The 20,543-nt window shown below is 33.0% G+C and overlaps 1 long non-coding RNA gene across 1 annotated transcript in view; it reads right to left on the minus strand.

Annotated features, from left to right (window-relative positions):
• Positions 1-15,302, minus strand: part of LOC306664961 — a 30,263-nt gene extending 14,961 nt beyond the window's left edge. Inside the window, exon 1 of the long non-coding RNA XR_013764882.1 lies at positions 15,267-15,302. This is a non-coding gene — a long non-coding RNA (uncharacterized lncRNA). The remainder of the gene's footprint in view (positions 1-15,266) is intronic.
• Positions 15,303-20,543: the final 5,241 nt, after the last annotated feature.

Raw genomic sequence — 20,543 nt, forward strand, 5'->3', positions numbered from 1 at the left:
AAAATAATTCACAATATTGAACATAAATTAATGATATAAGCTGTTTGTAAATTAGATATAAATTGATGTAACTCAATGTAATAAGAGTTGTAAATAAAAAAACCATGTCTTACATTTTTCTGAACTAATAGGTTGAAAATTTTTCTCTTAGAATTGGAACAAAATAAGGGTCCCCTCATAACTTCTATTCAACTTAATGTTGGACATCCTAACCCAAGCAAACAAGACAAATAAATAAAATATATTCCAAACAGAAAAGAAGTAAAATTGTCTGTGTTGTAGAGATGTGATCTTATATATGGGAAACTTGAAACATTTCACCAAAACCTTTAGAACTAATAAATGAATTCAATAAAGTTACAAAATATAAAATCAAATACAAAAGTAAGTTGAGTTTCTATACACTTAACATGAACTAATTCAAAAATTAAGAAAATAATCCACTTTAAAATAGCATTGAAAACATAAAATAAAATCACTGGGAATAATTTTACCCAAGGAAGTAAAAGAATCTATACACTGAAAACTTTAAGAAATTAATGAAAGAAATTGAAGAAGACACAAACATTCTCTCTCCATGATAGTAAAAAGTAGCATTATTAAAATGTCCATTCTACTCATTATGATCTATAATGCAATCTCTATCAAAATTCTGATGCCATTTCTCATAGAAATGGAGAGCATAATCTTAAAATTTATATGAAACCATATAATCCCTCAAACAACCAAAATAATCTGGAGAAAGAACAAAGCTCAAGGCACTACATTATCTGATGTCAAAATGTATTAAATACATATAATAATGAAAACAGTATGATACTAGCATATAATCAGACACATAGACCAATGGAATATAACAATTGTACTCAGATACACATGGTCAACTAACTAATCTACAGATGCACTAAGTATAAACAGTGGCGAAAGAACTATCTCTTCCACAGTGATGTTGGAAATACCCACAAGCAAAATAATTTAAATGGATCAATATCTTACACCACAAAAAAAAGATCAACTCCAAATAGATTAAAGAACTAAGCATAAGTTCTGTAACCATAAAACTTCTAAATGCAAACAGACTGACCTAGTCTGTTTGTGTTGCTGCAATGATAAACTGTAGACAGGACTATTTATAAAGAAGAGGAATTTACTTCTCACAGGTCCTTGAAGTTAATAGTACAAGATTAAGGTGCTGTAGGTTTGATGTGTGATGTGCCATTTCCAAGAAGGCATCTTCTTGCCATATCCTCTGGAGATGAGGAATGATGTGTCCTCACATGGTGTATGGAATATAAAGGTGAAAAAGGGTGAACTTCCCCATTCAAGTCCTTTTTTAAAGGTTGCTAATCCCATTCAGGAGGGTAGAGTCCTCATAGCCTAAATGCCTCGAAAAGGTTACACTTCTTAATACTGTTGCCTTTGGTATGAAATTTCAACATAAGTTTTGGAGGGAACAAAACAGTGAAACCATAGCAGTGAAAAATTTTCTTGAAAATGATCTGAAAGTATTTTTAGAATATAACACCAAAAGTTCAGGCAACTAAAAAAATAATAAAGTGTAATAACAAAAATAAAAAGCTTTAGCACAAAAAACAACCAACAAAATGAAAAGGCATTCTATAAAATGAAAAAAAAAATTGCAAACCATATATCTGATAAGAGATTATTATTCAAAAAATATTTAAGAAGCTCAAGGGTAAAATAATCTAATTCAAAATGGCTAAGGGCCTAAGTAGACATTTCTCAACAGAAGACAGAAATAGCCAACAGACACATGAAAAGATGCTCAACACCATTACTCATTGGAGGGATCCAAATACAAATGACAATGAGATATTATCTAACATATACCAGGAGGTTAATCAAAACCTTGCAGACACTGTTAAGTGATGGTGCAAAGTCTGTGTTTAAAGTACTAATTTGACATTTACTTATTCCTACTAAAATAAGCAATGTTCTGATGACCGGAAAAGGTGAATATGCATATGCATAGGTGTGTTTATGTGTGTGTGTACGTGTGTTTCTGTAGGTTTACAGACCTTTCAAGTGGAATTAAATAGACTACTGAGTTTATCTAAAAGTGTGATATAAAGGTCTGTCCTAATCTCTTTCTTTTTAGTCTATTCCATGTAAGCTTTGGAAGGATCCCTGGGAGTATTGAAAGTGATCAGAGGAATATTGGAGCACAATAAGTTCAGATTCCCCACCCCCACCCCTTACCCCGGGCACTGCCAAGGAACTATTCCTTCATTCATATCCAAATAGACCATGCATTTGTGCAACTCCTTCCTTCTTTTTTCTTTTAACATATCTCCCTTTTTTGTTTTTTTTTTTTTTTTTTTTTTTTAATCTACCTTTACACAGTAATTAACCCTTTGGAATTGATTTCTCATCAAAATAGTAAATTATCTCACTGGCAAAATAGGCATTTGCATTCCCAAACTTTTGCTACTTCTAAAGACAATGAGTAAATATCTCTACATTCAACAGCCTAAAGCTGTTGAGCATAAGCATTTATCTTGTAATTCCATTCATTTATAAGGAAGATAGAAATCATTTATTTCAGCAAGGAATTTCTCCTGGAGAATAGTGAACAGATACAGATGACAACAGTATCTATTTAAACATTTCCTATACATTTATAAAAAGTTAGATTGGTCAGGAGTTGAAATATCCACCACTTAATTTTATTTTAGAATAGCTCATTTTAGTTCCCTAACATATCAATCATGCATTTAAAAAAAAAAAAAAAAACACTGTTATACCTCAAAATACCTTTGTCAGTTTAATTTTTTGTTGTTGCATATAATATACTAGAATTATTTTGTTGTCTTAATGAAAATAAATCTGTAGTTGATCAAGCCAAGAAAACCCTATAGTGGTTTATTTTCTTCATTTCATTTCATTAATAAAACCAAAAAGGAAAAATTCATAATGATATCTGAAAAATTCATAATGTATATTCAATAGTATACAGGAATTTTTATTCACCTTAAGAAACAGTTTCTAATTAAAACAATATTTCCCTAACTATTTGATCTAGGTATAAAATGAGTTCAAGACGAGATGGTAGACATCTGTCCCTTCTCATCTTCTTTAATTTTTGAAAAGTTTTGACAACAAAAGGTGGTGAATCCACTACCCTGTTTTGCTGTTTGAAAGCAATAGATAAATAAGGCAGCAAGTTTTATTTTACCCTAGTTACATAAAAAAATGATAAGTTTCATGCAAGGTACTAGGATAATTCTTTGAGACACTGAAACAGGATGATGCATTTACTCTCAGTTTTTTAAATTAAAAAAAAAAAAAAAAAAAAAAAAAAAAAAAAACTACACATGTTCTCTTAATTGACCTGGAGTAATACTTCTTCCTCAGTGTCATTGGACCATAACTCCTAAATGGTACTTTTGACCAAAAAGGACATCTAATTCATTTCTTTTTAATTATTTCCAGCTTCACTTCTATAGCTATCTATTTTCACTCCCATGGTCCCACACTTCAGTCACCAGCGAAGGAATAGCACAAACTCCACAGGCTTGTTGAAAGGTAAACCCTTAGAAATGACTTCTCATCAAACACAGTCAAATACCTTCCTGGAAAATAGACATTCCCATCTCTAGGTAAATTCTCCCATCAGCCTCTTGGGGATGAATGCTATTTTCTGCAAAACTATACCTCTTCATACCCAGATTTCCATTTGTTAACCAGACACATCAGGCCTCTCAGATAGTTTGGGGCAGCCCTATTTTCACTCAGCCACCACTGTGTGTTACCTTGGTTCCCTTAGCAGATGGGACTCCTCTGTGACACTACTGTATTCCACATTTGCCACATGAGATCTATAACTTAATTTTATCATGTCACTAAGGACTTAGGAAGATGGTTATGTTTCTCAAAAACCTTTCTAGTCTGAGTTAGCACCCGATCTCAGCTAAAGGAGCTCATCTGCTTCAGCAAAGTAACCCTCACAGTCTCAAAATATCTCTCCCACCAGATCTGACCCTTCCACTCAACAAAGTGTTTTATCTGTTTTAACTTTGATGAGGTAATTATGTGAATCTTTGTTTAAATTATTTCAGTTGGTTCTCACAAATCCTTAAGAACTTGTTCTTCACCTAATATTCCAGCTTCATCTCTTCATTCTTCACATTGTAATAGCAAACTTCTTTCCTCTACATTCTCTCACTTTCAGTCCTTCATGTTTTCTGTTCTCTCTGTGACCTTGCATCTACCTATTCCAAGTGTGTATGTATGTGTAACTCTTCTATTCATCTATTGTTTATACTTTATGGTTTTTTGACTATCTACTACATGTCTACATTATAAATGAACAATCATCCCTTAAATCATGATGTTCATACGTTTGTGTATTTCAGGTCACAACTTTGAACTCCATATATCCTACAGACTCCACAGTTGACTGTTATTTTGTAGATCTATAACATTGTATGTTTTCCATCAAAACATTCATTATTCTTTTTGTAGCTACTTGTTTATTGCATGTCTTTCATATAAATTTGAAACCAACTTTATGCAGGTAGGGAAATAAAGCCATTCTCTTTATCACTGCATTCACAACATCTAACACATTCCAGTATGTAATTGGCATTAGGAGATTTTTTTTTTAAATTGAAATGAAAAGATATGTGGGTACTGTTGAACAAATTATAACAAAATACATTTACAAGCTATCCACACTTGTCTTTGTTAATAGTCCTTGAAAGCACTGAAAATATAGTTACTTAGTTTAAAATGGAAGGAAAAATATAACAAAATATAAAGAAATTTCCTGTATGCTTAATACCATAAACTACAACTTAAAATACAAACTTATTTATTCATTTATTTGTAGATTATAAAATAGTATCTAGGCTTTATAAATAATTATATATTTCATTTGAATATCCTATTAAAATGAGTAGAACACAAACAATGGGAACAATTAAATCAAATTTTGGAATTAAAATTCTAGGCTATATTAAATACCTATGTTTTACTAAATGAAATTTCCATTGTGGAAATGGCACTAAAAATAGTCTGTTAGAGAGAAGAAAAGTCAGTGTTATAAATAATCAGGCCAAGTGGTTCTCTATATGTTATCTTTTGTCTTAAGTGGATTTACATTTCCACAGTGTCTGCTGTCTGTGTGTTTGTCTCTAGTTCTGCGCAACTATGGGTGTGAAGTATGATACTGTATCTACAAAATCATAATTTCATCATATCCCTCTCAATAATGTATACCACATATTCTGGAATGATTTAAAAGAACTGCTGCTGACTCCTCTCTTAAATCTAACCAGGAACATCCAACTCTGATGAGACTGTGCTTTTCTAGAACAATTTGTAAAAGTAAAGGAGGAACAGATGGGAAGGAAGAAAATAGGAATCCAAGTTTGCATGATAGAGCATCAAGGTAGGGCACCATTTTTTTTTTCTGTATAATATGTGTGAATCAATTTAAAATTCAACCAATTTAAAGATTAGTAAACTAAGTTCAATATACAGATTTTTTTTAATGAAGCAAATGATATTTTATTTTTGCTCTTAATAAAATATTTTTTCACTCCAGTTAATCCTGTGCTATAAAAATGAATTGGATATATAATAAAAATATTGGAGTGGCCAGTAACCAAATTGCCAGCAGTGACAGGGTTATAAGAAATGAATAAACAGCTATGCCAGTGTAGACAAGTCGTAAATGTCGGAGGTGAAAATTCCTCATCACCAGCTTACATTATGGGTGGCAGTGGTAGCTGCTCCTACTTAACGACCAAAGAAGGGACAAAAATGGAAGAATGCTCCCCATCTCAGCTCAGAGTTGTGGTATGTAGTCACTTACACCCTCCCTCCACTACCAGCTCACCCACGTCAAAGTAGTCAAATAATTCATATCATAGCAACTCAACACCTATGAAGAACACAGACCTTACTTAGTGAACCCAATTTTGCTATCAAACCGATACTAATTAAACAACATTAAAACTATTTTATATACCATCTCTTTGTATTAGATCTGATTTATTTTTATGTACATAAAGAATTAACGGGTTTAAAGGAAAACTCTGTCATGGAAAATCTCTTATATGTATAATCTTCAATAATATGTGATATAAATCAGATATCAACTATAGTGACTGATTATTCTGAATAAATCATTTAGAGAGACATTACATTTCATTAAAATGATGACCTTATAAATGTTATAAATTTATGATCTTATAAATAAAATTATTTCTCTTAGACTCTTGGATTTAGGAGAGGGGATTCAAAATTAATTTTAAAGTTGCACTGGGTAAGAATGAAAAGTTATCTGCTCAATTTTCCAAAAGTTTCCAGTTTTTTAAATTTGATTTTGAACTTAGATCATATCCAATAAGATGCAGAAAAATATTTTCTATACCTCTTTGAAATACAGGCAAATAATTATTCACTCATATTAGTATCGCTATAAATCAAATTTGATCAACTTGTCCATTTGGTGATATAATTGGGTGAAACATTAAATAACTCTAATAGTCCATAACTTCTGAAACAATGTTGTTCAGTTAATAACACCAAAATTTCAGTGACTTTATAAAAGAAAATGGTTACTGCCCTTACTCTTGTCTGCCTGGGTTGCTTAGCTTCAAGTCACAGTTTAGGTTCAGGTCTTCTCTGCATGTCTTTCATCAGAGACAAGTGACCACTTGTCAAAGTAGGTAACAGGAATGAGCAAAGCCTAAGTTCTTGGGAAAGGAGTAACTGGGTACTGGAAAAGTATCTCACAAAGGAATAATATTGAGTAAGTATTGTGCTAAGTAAAATAAGCTAGGCACAGAAAGAGGAATATTATATAATCTTTCTTTCACATGCAACATTGTAACAGAACACATAGAAACAGATAATGGAAAGGAGGTTACCAGAGGTGGAAGTAGGAAGGAACACAGAGTGATGTAATATAAAGTGTGCAAAGTTCTGATTATGCAACATGAAATAAATCTAGAGATCTAAAATACAGCTTGAGGTCTACAGAATATATTATATTGTACATTGGATGTGTATAAGAGAATAAGTTTTAAATGCTCTTACCACACACACATCAAAAGATATCCACGTGAGGTGGTGAGTATTGGAACTTGCTTATTTGTAAAAAACATTTAAATATATATATATATATATATACACACATATATATAATCTCAAAATAAGTTGTACACATTAAATTTATACAAATGAGAAGGTAAGTGCAATAATATCTCAGAAAGAAAAATTATAATCACACTATGAGAATAGGGCTAGCTCATAAAATTGGACTAGTTTCTTCTGACTTTCTAGTTAAAACAATAAATTACAGATGAATTTATTCACTCGGTTCATCAGGAATGACAACTACATGTTAGGCAATGTGCTGCTGATATGAGAAAATGGAGAGACATAACCATGGTCTTTATTCTCTTCAAATACTGAGGTAAATAGTCAAATAATCACCTCAATGAACATTCAGTTATACTCTCACTTAAGGGCTCTGAAGGGACATTGAAACAACTCTATGAAAATGTATAAGAGATAGCTTGATGCAGAGTGGGGACATTAGGCACAACTTCTCCAAAGAGTGATGCTTCAGGTGAAGAATTATAAGAGTTAAACTGAGGGAAGATTAAATTAAAAGAAAATAATCCTGAGCAATATATATACCAATCTTTTGGTATTCAATGAATTAGTGAAGATTTTATCAGCAGTGATTCTGATTCTACTTTAAGTCCCTTAAGAAAACCTGGACTCAGGATTGAAGGACAGTATAGATATTGTTATAAGCCTAAGTCCCCTCTTTAATGAGCCCTAAGATTCAGACTAAATATTGTAAAGTCGCTAAAAAAGCAAGATAGCACAGCACCTTTGGTATCAGGAAAACCTGATTTAAATTCTAGCTCTCCCACATACAAGCTTAGACACTGATCAAGTATCTTTAAGCTGTCTTCTTGCCAATTTCACAACTTTTCAGTTGGATTTGTATAGTCTTGCATAGGAATTTGTAAAGTATACAAAATGTAAATATGTAAGGCATTTAACACAGTGCCTGGCATTTGTTGCGTGTTCAATAAAAGTAACTAATATTTTACGAATAATATAATATCAGGTATTTAGTAGTGCTTCCAAGTGTGGAGTTGGTTAATTTTCAAACTTAATTCTGAATACTTTGATTTCTCCAGGGTTCTTCTGGATATTAATGACCCAGAGGCTTCATAAATTTTACTTGACAGAGAAAGGTGTTTCTAGTCTTATACATTCTGTAAAATATCTTTGCAGTTGTAGTTTAACTCCAACTGCTTGATGCTGGCGGCTGCAATTGTCAACCTGGCAACTGGAGGCTGTGCCTACAGCCCTGTGGGAGTCTTTGGCTCCCCTGCACTCCACGGTGCTTGCCTAGGCAGGGACATACTGCTGCCAGTGGAAACTGGGCTTTCTGGCATGGCAGATGCTCAACTGCTGCTCCAACAGAGCCCAAGGCTGTGGCTCCCAAAGCCCCATAAATTGGGAGAGTCTTCTGCCAAGAGCCCCAGTGTTATGGCAGTCAGCAATCCTGAACATCCAGGGACTGTCAGGCTGTGTGCTGAAGACTGGCTGGCAGCCATGTATCAAGGTTTTTAGATCTGATTATTGCATTAGTCCAGGATTAAATATTCACATTGAGAAAACCATTTAATCAGCCATGTTTTCTTTCAAAATATACTTTGTCATATAGGTTTAATGATAGAAATGTCTGAAGCCTAAAAATAGGTTTAGTTTTATGAAGAAGAAAAATAACTTTCCCTTCTAAAATTTATCTTTCTTTGAGAAAGAAAGAGAACTAAGAATAGAGGGAAATATAATTCCTATCTACAAAAATAGCAGAGAAATACCTGACACATTATCATGGATTGAATCAAAGTTATATGCCAGAAATTTGGCTCCATATTCTTTTTAAAATAGCATTCCTGTCCATTCTTATTGAGTTTGGATTACTCCCAAGAATCTCTTTATGGCTAATTTCACACCTGTGAACTCATGGTGAAGCTAGGTATAAATTCATTGCCTACTGAATGGATAATTTTATTTTACTTTAAAGTTATTGCAATAATTACTGAAATTTCGTATTGGTCTAGATCACTTCTTCCATTTTTTTTCATTGTCAGTTAGAGAATAATTTGATGATATTAAAAATAACCTCTGGTTTCCTATATGATAAAGGTATGTTAGAAACATACCTGTGAAAACATAAAGAAAAAAAAAAAACCAAAAATAACATTTTGAAAACTCTTGAGTTTTAAAATAAAAATATTTTAGGAAGGCACGTTAAAGCCTACTTCCTTTCTAATTTTCCTTTTCACCTTCTACCTTAACAATCCTATTTCATGAAATATTGTTGGTAAGGGTTTGCAAAAATTAACTGATTAATTAGATAAGCCTTCGTGGAGAAATGAGTATAAAGAAATATGTAGTGAATTACATAGAGCAGAGACTTTATGTTTTTCTAGGTCATCTGACATATGTAGATTTTAGAGCTACAGTTTAAATCAGCCTGATTATAACCTATTAGAATACATTCAATTTGGGAAAAGCCAAATTCAATAAATGTCGAAAATGCATGCATTCCAGATTATGGACGTTTAAGTACACAGAGGGGTTATTAGAAGTAAACTAGAATTAATATATTACCTCTAATTCATATTTAATATGCTGATATCTTCAAGTAAGGATTATATTCATATGAATTAAAAATTGTACTTTAAAAAACAAGTATTTAAGTATTGTGTACTGTGGCACACAAGTTTTTAAATTAAACGCACATATCACTATGCATCTGAAATTCAGTGTTACATTCCATTAGCGATTTCTTCCCTTATAAAAAAATAAGAACAAATGGGTATTACTCAAGATTATACTTATTATTTCCACTATATATCCAATATTATTTTATTTAAGTCTAATGCAAGTATCATTTAAGCTGAACTTATTAGCTGAACTTATTATAATATTAAAAATCCAAATGTAACTACCTACGGGATATGTATATAAGATCAATAAATATGGTAGGGACTTGGGAAAAAAAAAAAAAAAACATGTATTCATCTAAAGGCATTCAGCTTTTTTTTTTTTTCATAACAGAAATTGAACCCAGGGCACTTAACCACTAAGCCACATGTCAGGCCTTTTTCTATTATTATTTAGAGACATGGTCCTGCTTAGTTGCTAGGGCTCACTAAGTTGCTGAGTCTGGCTTTTGTTTTGTTTTGTATTTTTTATTTTTATTTGTTCTTTTTAGATATACATGGCAGTAATAGTGTATTTTGACATTATATATATATATGGAGTATAACCTAGTCTAATTAGGATCCGATTCTTGTGGTTGTCTATCATGTGGAATTCACCGGTCATGTATTCATATGTGAACAGGAAAGTTACGTCCTATTCATTCCACTCCTTCCCATTCCCCTCCCCACCCTTCCCTTCATTCCCCTTTGTCTAATCCAGTGGACTTCTATTCATCACCTCCTTACCCTCCCCTGTAGTGGGTTAGCATCCACATATCAGAGACAATATTTGAACTTTTGTTTTTTGGGCTGGCTTATTTCACTTATCATGATATTCTCCAGTTCCATCCATTCACCAGCAAATGCCATAATTTCATTTTCTTTAAGGCTGAGTAACATTCCTTTGTGTATATATTCCACATTTTCTTTATCCATTCATCTGTTGAAGGGCACCTGAGTTGGTTCCACAGCTTGGCTATGGTGAATTGAGCTCCTGTAAACATGGATGTGGTTGCCTCACTGTAGTATGTTGATTTTAAGTCCTTTGGGTTTAAACTGATGAGTGAGACAACTAGGTCAAATGGAGGTTCCATTCCAAGTTTTCTGAGGAAATTCTATACTGCTTTCCATATTTCTTGCACCAATTTGCAGTCCTACCAGCAATGTATGAGTGTACATTTTCCCCCACATCCTCACCAACACTTATCGTTGCTTGTGTTCTTGATAATTGTCATTCTGACTGGAGTGAGATGGAATCTCAGCATAGTTTTAATTTGCTTATCTCTAATTTGCTAGAGATGTTGAACAGTTTTTCATATATTTGTTGACTGATAACATTTCTTCTTCTGTGAAGTACCTGTTCTGTTCCTTTGCCCATTTATTGATTGGGTTATTTGTTTTTGTTTGTTTTGTATTAAGTTTTTTTTCTTTTTTTCTTTTTCTTTTTCTTTTTTTGAGTTCTTTATATATCCTGGAAATTAATGCTCTCTCTGAGGTACAGGTGGCTCACTCTTTACATTCTTGATTGTGTCCTTTGCTGTGAAGAAGTTTTTTTTTTCATTTTATACAATCCCACTTATTGATTCTTGATTTTACTTCTTGTATTTCAGGGGTCTTATTGAGGAAGTTGGTTCCTGAACCAAAATGATAGAGATTTGATTTGGTCCTATTCTTTCTTGTAGTAGACTCAGGGTCTCTGATCTACTCCTTAGGTCCTGATCTTCTTTGAGTTTTGTGCAGGGTGAGATATAAGGGTTTAATTTCATTCTACTACATATGGATTTCCAGTTTTTCCAGCACCATTTGTTGTAGAAACTATCTTTTCTCCAGTGTATGTTTATGGCATCTTTGTCTAGTATGAGATAACTGTATTTATATGGGTATATTTCTGTCTTCTGTTACATTGGCCTTCATGACTGTTTTGGTGCTAATTCATGCTGTTTTTGTTACTACAGCTCTGTAGTACAATTTAAGGTCTGGTCCTGTGATGCCTCCTGCTTCACTTTTCTCACTAAAGATTACTTTAGCTAATCTGGGCCTCTTATTTCTCCAGATGAATTTCATGACTGCTTTTTCCATTATTATGAAGAACATCATTGGAATTTTAATAGGAATTGCATTAAGTTTGTATAGCACTTTTGGTGGTATGACTGTTTCGACAATATTATTTCTACCTATCCAAGAACATGGGAGATCTTTTTAAAATTTTCTTAGGTCTTCTTCAGTTTCTTTCTGAAGTCTTTTGTAGTTTTCACTGTAGAAATCTTTCACCTCTTTTATTAGATGGATCCCCAAATTTTTGTTTTTTGTTTTATTTTGTTTTGAGGCTCTTGTGAATTGGATAGTTTTCCTGATTTCTCTTTCAGTTGATTTGTCCTTGGTGTATAAGAATGCAATTCATTTATGAGTGTTAATACCCTGCTATTTGCTAAATTTGTTTATGAGTTCTAGAAACTTTCTGGTGGAGTATTTTAGATCTTCTAATAGCAAAATCATGTCATCTGGAAATAGGGATAGTTTGAGCTCTTTTCCTATTTGTATCACTTCAATTTCTTTCTTTTGTCTAATTATTCTGGCTAGTGTTTTAAGGACTATGCTGAATGGGAGTGGTGAAAGAGGGAATCCCTGTCTTTCTTTAGTTTTTAGAGGGAATGCTTTCAGTTTTTCTCCATTTAGAATGATGTTGGCCTTGGGTTTAGCATATTTAGTTTTTACAATGTTGTTGTATGTTCCTTCTCTCTTTAGTTTTTCTAGTGTTTTGAGCATAAATGGATACTGAATTTTGTCAAATGCTTTCTCTGCATCTATTGAGATAATGTTATTCTTGTTTTTAATGATGCCATGAATTACATTTACTGATTTTCATGTATTGAACCAAATTTGCATCCCTGGAGTGAACCACACTTGATCAAGGTGCACTATCATTTTAATATTTTTTTTAATGCAATTTGCTGAGGCTGGCTTTGAACTCATGTTCCTTCTGCCTTAGCCTCCTGAGCCACTGGGATTCAGGCATGCACCACCATACCTGGCAATATTCAACTTTTGCATATACAAATATGCACACTGTGGGGATTAATATAAACATACCTTAAGATCTTTACCAGGTGAAAAGATAGAAAACAACTTATTTTGGTATTCAAGGAGTAAATCATTCAGTTATTAAGTTCCTTATTAGGAAAATAAAATACTATCATTCTCAAAACTTAGAAGTAAAACAGAATAAATAGTTTCAATAATTCTACATATTTAAAACAGCTTTTGAGTAATTTCTATCACTGTGTTATGATAGGAAATGTAACAGAAAAGAGAGTTGTGTTCTTCCATGCTTAAAGCTGATAGTTGATGGACACAGAATCAGGAGAGTGGGGTACTCTTAAGGATAGAATTGATTCCAAATGTCCTGCTACATCTATGACAGCCACTGTATCACTCTACCTGCAGTTTTCAACTGGGAGGCACTTTGGGAGAAGCATGGGAACATGTAGGATATTTAGTCATTGTAATGGAATGATATTCCTAGCATTCAGCTAGTCAGGGCTGGGGAAGCCAAATAATATGTGCTGGTTATATATTTTGGGGAATTTTTCACTCCAAAGTACCAGTGATGCCTCAGTTGAGGATCATTGCTTCCAGAACCTGTTATCTCTAACAACAGTGCCTTATCCATGATCTTTATTACCATTACCCCATCCTTGATTACAGTTAACTGATTTACTGTCTCCCCACTCACTTCTCTGCAGTCCTTTACAGCAAAAACCCTTCAAAGAATGTAGTAGTACAGCAAAGTATAAAACAACATGGTATCTAGAGTATTCAACACATGCTAAGTCTTACCTTCCATCTTATCTTGATTGCATTCCAATTAGATATTTTCCCCTGGTGCTCTTTTTAAACCACTCTTTGCAAGATCATTATTTATTGCCAAATCCAGCCATTCCTGGTGCTTTTTTAAATTTTCAGCAGCATTTTTCATGTTCTCCACTCTACTCTTCTTAAAATATGCCTCTTATTTGCCTTTTAGCACATTAAACTCCCTTTTTCTTCTGTCTCACCAGGCTTTTGAAGACTTCTGTTACAGCTTTTATTTTATTTTCTATTTTAAATATTTGGTTCAATTGTTGTCTTTCTTGAAACCATATACCCACTGTGAACATACTTCACCATCTTCATCGCAAAGTTCTTGGTAAAAGAAACTAGAATAATTAACTAGAATATTCTATTCTTGTTGTCTTATAATTCATTCTAAAATATAATGTCTAGGTATTAAATGCATATAATCAAATGAAAATTCTCCGAGGGCTTTTCATCACAGCTGGAATAAAATGAAGTATTTACTAGTGCCTTTAAAATCCTGTATGCCCTGACTCCCACATGTGCCTGAATTCATCTCTTTCCAATCTCACTTTTGGTTTCTGTTTTTTTATTCTCCTGGCTTCTTGTTGTTCTTTCACATAACATTATTATGCTTATTTGTGGACTTTTTCTTGCTATTGCTTCTGTCTCTAATTTTCATCTCTCAAATCTCATTTTAAGTATCTTCACATACAAACTTATTCAAATTTCGACTCAGGAATTATCATTAAAATCTATTCTGTCTTACTTAACATATTCCTTGCCTCAGAACTCTCTCCATGGCTGGGCACAGTGGCCCATGACTATAATCTCAGCAGCTCTGGAGGCTGAGGCAGAAGGATATGAGTTCAAAGCCAGACTCAGCAAATTAGCAAGGACCTAAGCAACTCAGTGAGATTGGTCTCTAAATAAAATACAAAAAAAAAAAAAAAAAAAAAAAAATTCTGGGGATGTGGCTCAGTGGTTAAGTGCCCTGGGTTCAATCACTGGTACAAAAACAAACCAAAAACAAAGCAAGCACATGGAAAAACAAAACAAAACAAAAAAAACCTCTCTACATAACTCTTTAACAGTCTACTGCTATTTAATATCATTTGATATTGGAATTACAATAATTATTTAGTCTCTTCATCATTATTTACTTTACCTGTCCCTTATCTTAACCTCCTTTATATTAAAGACCTATAGCATCGTAGTGAATATTCTATTGTTTTTATCATTAATATATATCCAGAAATAATAACAACACCTGGAATAAATAAGAGCTCTAATGTAACATCATGGATCAGTTTTTAAAATCACTCTCACATAAATAAAAGGTTTCAGCCACTATATAGGTTTGCAAGGATAAAAGCTATCAGGAGGCCAGGATCATGGTTACATAGAGTGCTAATACACATCACTGGAAGAGGTTAATTTATTAAAAAAAAAAAAAAAAAAGAAGAAGAACTTTATTTTATATATCAATATATAACTTTTCTGGGAAACATACTCAATTATACTATAAAATTTGTGTTTTCATTGCTATAATCAATATCTACAATAGGGCATCTCATTGAGAATATTTCATAGACAAAAATCCTTCCTCTGTAAAGATTGCTTAACCTGGGGGTTCAATAACCATGTTGATGGGAACATTACCTTGAGTTGTCTGCCTTCTTTACTTTCCACAGGAAGGTGTCATGATTATGGGAGACGCTAACACTCTCAGCTACTGTAGCTTCCTTTCTCAGAAAACACAACCAGGTTGTACACCATGAGGATTTGCCTGGAGGGAGTTGGTCAGGACAAGTAAATAATTACTAGGTCTTCAAGGGTTTGTACAGCAGGCTTTAAGAGTTTCAACAAGATTTGAACAAGACAATTACTTAATCAGATTAGTAATTTTACAAAGATGACTCTTCGAGTCTTATACTTTGTTTCTCAGTATTCTGTCTCATGCCTCTCTGAAATGTCATCAAGGTCTCTGGAGAGAGCATTGCTAGGAAAAATTGAGATGCAGGGGAATTCTGGTCTCAGTTCCAATCTCAGAGAAACATACATAGAGTCTAATATTTGCTAGAAATTCAGTATAGGTAATCTGAAACATTCAAAAAGGACTTTGTGTTTGTTTGTTTGTTTGGTTTTTTTTGCTTGTCTTTCACTTCTCATTTCTAGAAATTTGTTTTATCATGAATAAATATTGAATGTAATGACATGGGTTTTCTCTAATGAAAGAGTTGAATGATTTTTTTCACATAATTTCTTAATGCAATTGATAAGATGTGAATAAAATTTATATTTTAAATGATAAATAATACTGTTTCAGGAATAAATCTCACCAATCTTAATATATTTTTTTCTTTTCCTATGTTGTTGAATTCAAATGACTATAATTTTCTAAGACTTTTCACATCAATTTCTTGAAAAGGATGGGCCCATAATTTTAGGCCATTATATAATATTTTCAAGGTTTGAATTCAACCTTGACCTTAGGAAATGAACTACAAAATGTTTCCTTTTCCTTTTTTTTCCATTTTTATACTGAAAAAATGGGTTTTTCCAAGGTGAACCCACTAAAACTATCAATTGGGCTGAGATTAATATGTTGAGAAAACTGTACTGAAAAAGTATATTATTGAAAGAAAGTTTTTAATTTCACTTCACTAATTGTGATATGTATAATAGGAAAGCACACTGCAAGGTTATAAACATAAACAAAAAGAAATGACAATGAGAATTTTATAAATGTTTAAATATATAATTCTTATACATATATTCTCACTGTGTTTTCTGCTTTGACTCAGATTGATTGGAAGTTTAAGGGTTAATATTTAAGTACTTCTTGATTTTCTATAGATTTGGATTTTATAGGTAGTGGTGTTCTATTTTTGTCACTTTTAATTAAAAATTTGAGTACCTTCATTGATATGCCTATTTTTAAACATGTGTTGTTTCAGTCCTCTGTATCCCTGCTCATATTTTTTATTTACTCATTCTATCACTTCCTAAAGAAGCAATGTAAAATTGTCCCTCCATGATACTGAATTTCTTTCTCTTGGTAGTATTTGTTTCATAACACTTAAATTGAATTAATTTTATTTATCTTCTATGAATCAGATTTTTAAACCCTTATAAGAACTGTCCATTCTTTTTGTTTTAATGTCTAGTCTGTCTTGTTTTTATACAATGATATCTATTTTTGTTTGTTTAATATTTATATCTTTTTTCTTACCAAACATTCTGGATCTCGTAATTAAGTTTATTTTAGTCTAAGAATTGTATTTTTTTTTCTAATTTATTTTTATTGTAAACAAATGAGATACATCTTGTTTCTCTGTACATGAAGTAGAGGCATACCATTTGTGTAAGATAACATTTACCTACGGTAATAGTTTTTAATTCATTCTGTTATTCTTTTTCCTTTCCCCCACCCCTCCCACCCCTCTTTTCCCTCTATATAGTCTCTCCTTCCTCCATTCTTGCCCCCCTCCCACCCCCCATTATGTGTCATCATCCGCTTATCAATGAGACTATTTGTCCTTTGGATTTTTAAGATTGGCTTATCTTACTTAGCATGATATTCTCCTACTGCATCCATTTGCCTGCAAATGCCATAATTTTATTCTTTTTATGGCTGAGTAATATTCCATGGTGTATATATATATATATATACCAGAGTTTCTTTATCCATTCATCAATTGAAGGGCATCTAGGTTGTTTCCACAATCTGGCTATTGTGAATTGAGCAGCTATGAACATTGATGTGGCTGTATCTCTGTAGTATGCTGATTTTTAAGTCCTTTGAGTATAGGCCAAGGAGTGGGATAGCTGGGTCAAATGGTGGTTCCATTCCAAGTTTTCTAAGGAATCTCCACACTGCTTTCCAGAGTGGCTGCACTAATTTGCAGCCCCACCAGCAATGTATGAGTGTACCTTTCTCTCCACATCCTCGCCAACACCTATTGTTGCTAGTATTCTTGATAATTGCCATTCTAATATGGGTGAGATGGAATCTTAGAATAGTTTTGATTTGCATTTCTCTTATTACTAAAGATGTTGAAAATTTTTTCATATATCTGTTGATTTTTTGTAGATCTTCGGTGAAGTGTCTGTTCATTTCCTTAGCTCATTTGTTGATTGGGTTATTTGTATTCTTCGTGTAGAGTTTTTTGAGTTCTTTATATATTCTGGAAATTAGTGCTCTATCTAAAGTATGAGTGGCAAAGATTTTCTCCCAGTCTCCCACTCTGTAGGCTCTCTCTTCACATTGCTGATAGTTTCCTTTGCTGAGAGAAAGCTTTTTAGTTTGAATCTATCCAAGTTATTGATTCTTGCTTTTATTTCTTGTGCTATGGTAGTCCTGTTAAGGAAATCTGATCCTAAGCCAACAAGTTGAAGGTTTGGACCTACTTTTTCTTCTATAAGATTCAGGGTCTCTGGTCTGATTCCAAGGTCCTTGATCCATTTTGAGGTGAGTTTTGTGCAGGGTGAGAGATAGGGATTTAGTTTCATTCTGTTACATATGGATTTCCAGTTTTCCCAGCACCATTTGTTGAGAGGCTATCTTTTCTCCATTGCATATTTTTGGCACCTTTGTCTAGTATGAGAAAATTGTATTTATTTGGGTTTGAGTCCGTGTCCTCTATTCTGTACCATTGATCTACCTGTCTATTTTGGTACCAATACAATGCCGTTTTGTTACTATTGCTTTGTAGTAGAGTTGAAGTTCTGGTATTGCGATACCCCCTGCTTCACTCTTCCTGCTACGATTGCTTTAGCTATTCTGGGTTTCTTATTCTTCCAGATGAATTTCATGATTGCTTGCTCTATTTCTGAAAGGTACGTCATTGGGATTTTAATTGGAATTGCATTGAATTTGTATAGCACTTTTGGTAGTATGGCCATTTTGACAATATTAATTCTTCCTATCCAAGAACATGGGAGATCTTTCCATCTTCTAAAGTTTTCTTTAACTTCTTTCTTTAGTGTTCTGTAGTTCTCATTGCAGAGGTCGTCTTTCACCTCCTTTGTTGGATTGATTCCCAAGTATTTTATTTTTTTCTAGGCTATTGTGAATGAGGCAGTTTTCCTAACTTCTCTTTCTGAAGATTCATCACATATGTATAAAAGTGCATTGGATTTATGAGTATTGATCTTATATCCTGCTACTCTACTGAAATTCACTTATGAGTTCTAAGAGTTTTCTGGTGGAATTTCCCAGTTCCTCTAAATATATAATCATGTCATCAGCAAAAAGGGACAGTTTGAGTTTTTCTTTTCCTATTCATATCCCTTTAATTTCCTTGGTCTGTCTAATTGCTCTGGCTAGAGTTTCAAGGACATTGTTGAATAGAGGTGGTGAAAGAGGGCATCCCTGCCTTGTTCCAGTTTTTAGGGGAAATTCTTTCAGTTTTTGACCATTTAGAATGATATTGGCCTCAGGCTTAGCATAGATGGACTTTACAATGTTAAGGAATGTTCCCACTATCCCTATTTTTTCCACTGTTTTGAGCATGAAGGGATGCTGTATTTTATCAAATGCTTTTTCTGCATCTATTGAAATAATCATGTGATTCTTGACTTTAAGTCTGTTGATATGGAGAATTACATTTATTGATTTCTAGATGTTGAACCAACCTTGCATCCCTGGGATAAAACCTACTTGATTGTGATGCACTATCTTTTTAATGAATTTTTGTATGCAATTTGCTAAAATTTTGTTGAGAATTTTTGCATCAATGTTCATTAAGGATATTGCTCTGACATTTTCTTTCCTGGATGTGTCTCTGTCTGGTTTCAGTATTAGGGTGATATTGGCTTCATAGAATGAGTTTGGGAGGGTTCCCTCCTCTCTATTTCATGGAATACTTTGAGGAGTATTGGAACGAGCTCTTCTTTAAAGGTTTTGTAGAATTCAGCTGAGAACCCACCTAGTCCAGGACTTTTCTTTGTTGGTAAGCTTTTGACGACCTCTTCTATTTCATTACTTGAAATCAATCTATTTAAATTGTGTATGTCCTCCTGGTTCAGTTTAGGTAATTCATATGTCTCTAGAATCCTGTTGATGTCTTTGAGATTTTCTATTTTGTTGGAGTACAGATTTTCAAAATACCTTCTAACAGTTGGTTCTTTGAAAAAATAAACAAAATTGATAAACCCTTAGCCACACTAAGAAAGAGAAAGAGGGAGAAAACTCAAATTACTAAAATTCAGAATGAACAAGGAAATATCACAAAAGACATGAGTGAAATACAAAACATAATTAGAATTGTATTATTTTTAGAATACTAACAGTATTGGTCTTTTTATTGGAATATTTGGTGCATTTATATTTGCTACTGGGTTACTGGTTTTACTTCTATCATTTTGTTATTAGCTTTTTAAAATCCCAGTTACCTTTAGTTCTGCACTTTCCATTTTAACTTCTTTTGCATTAGCAAAGTATTTTTTAAATTTTATTCTTCTATTAGTTTTTAGTTAAATTTTATCATTCTCTCAGCAGTTAGGAAAAAGGTTGCAATTTACATTCTTTTGTTTTTAAATTGTACACAGAATACAACTTTGCATTTCTTTGGTTGTACACAATGTAGATTCACACCATTCATGTAATCATACATGTATATAGGGTAATAATGTTTGTCTCATTATACCATCTTTCCTTCCCCCTGCCCCTTCCCCTCTCCTCATTTCCCTCTGCATAATCCAAAGTTCCTCCATTCTTCCATTACCCCTGGTTCCCCCACTATATATCAGCATCCACTTATCAGAGTGAACATTAGGCCTTTGGTTTTTTGGAGTTGGCTTATTTCACTTAGCATGATATTCTCCAACTCCATCCATTTACCAGGAAATGCAATAATTTCATTGTTCTTTATGGCTGAGGAATATTTCATATACATTTAGACCACATTTTCTTTATTCATTCATCTGTTGTGG

The sequence above is a fragment of the Sciurus vulgaris genome (assembly GCF_902686455.1).
Source record: "Sciurus vulgaris genome assembly, chromosome: 6".
Taxonomy (NCBI): domain Eukaryota; kingdom Metazoa; phylum Chordata; class Mammalia; order Rodentia; family Sciuridae; genus Sciurus; species Sciurus vulgaris.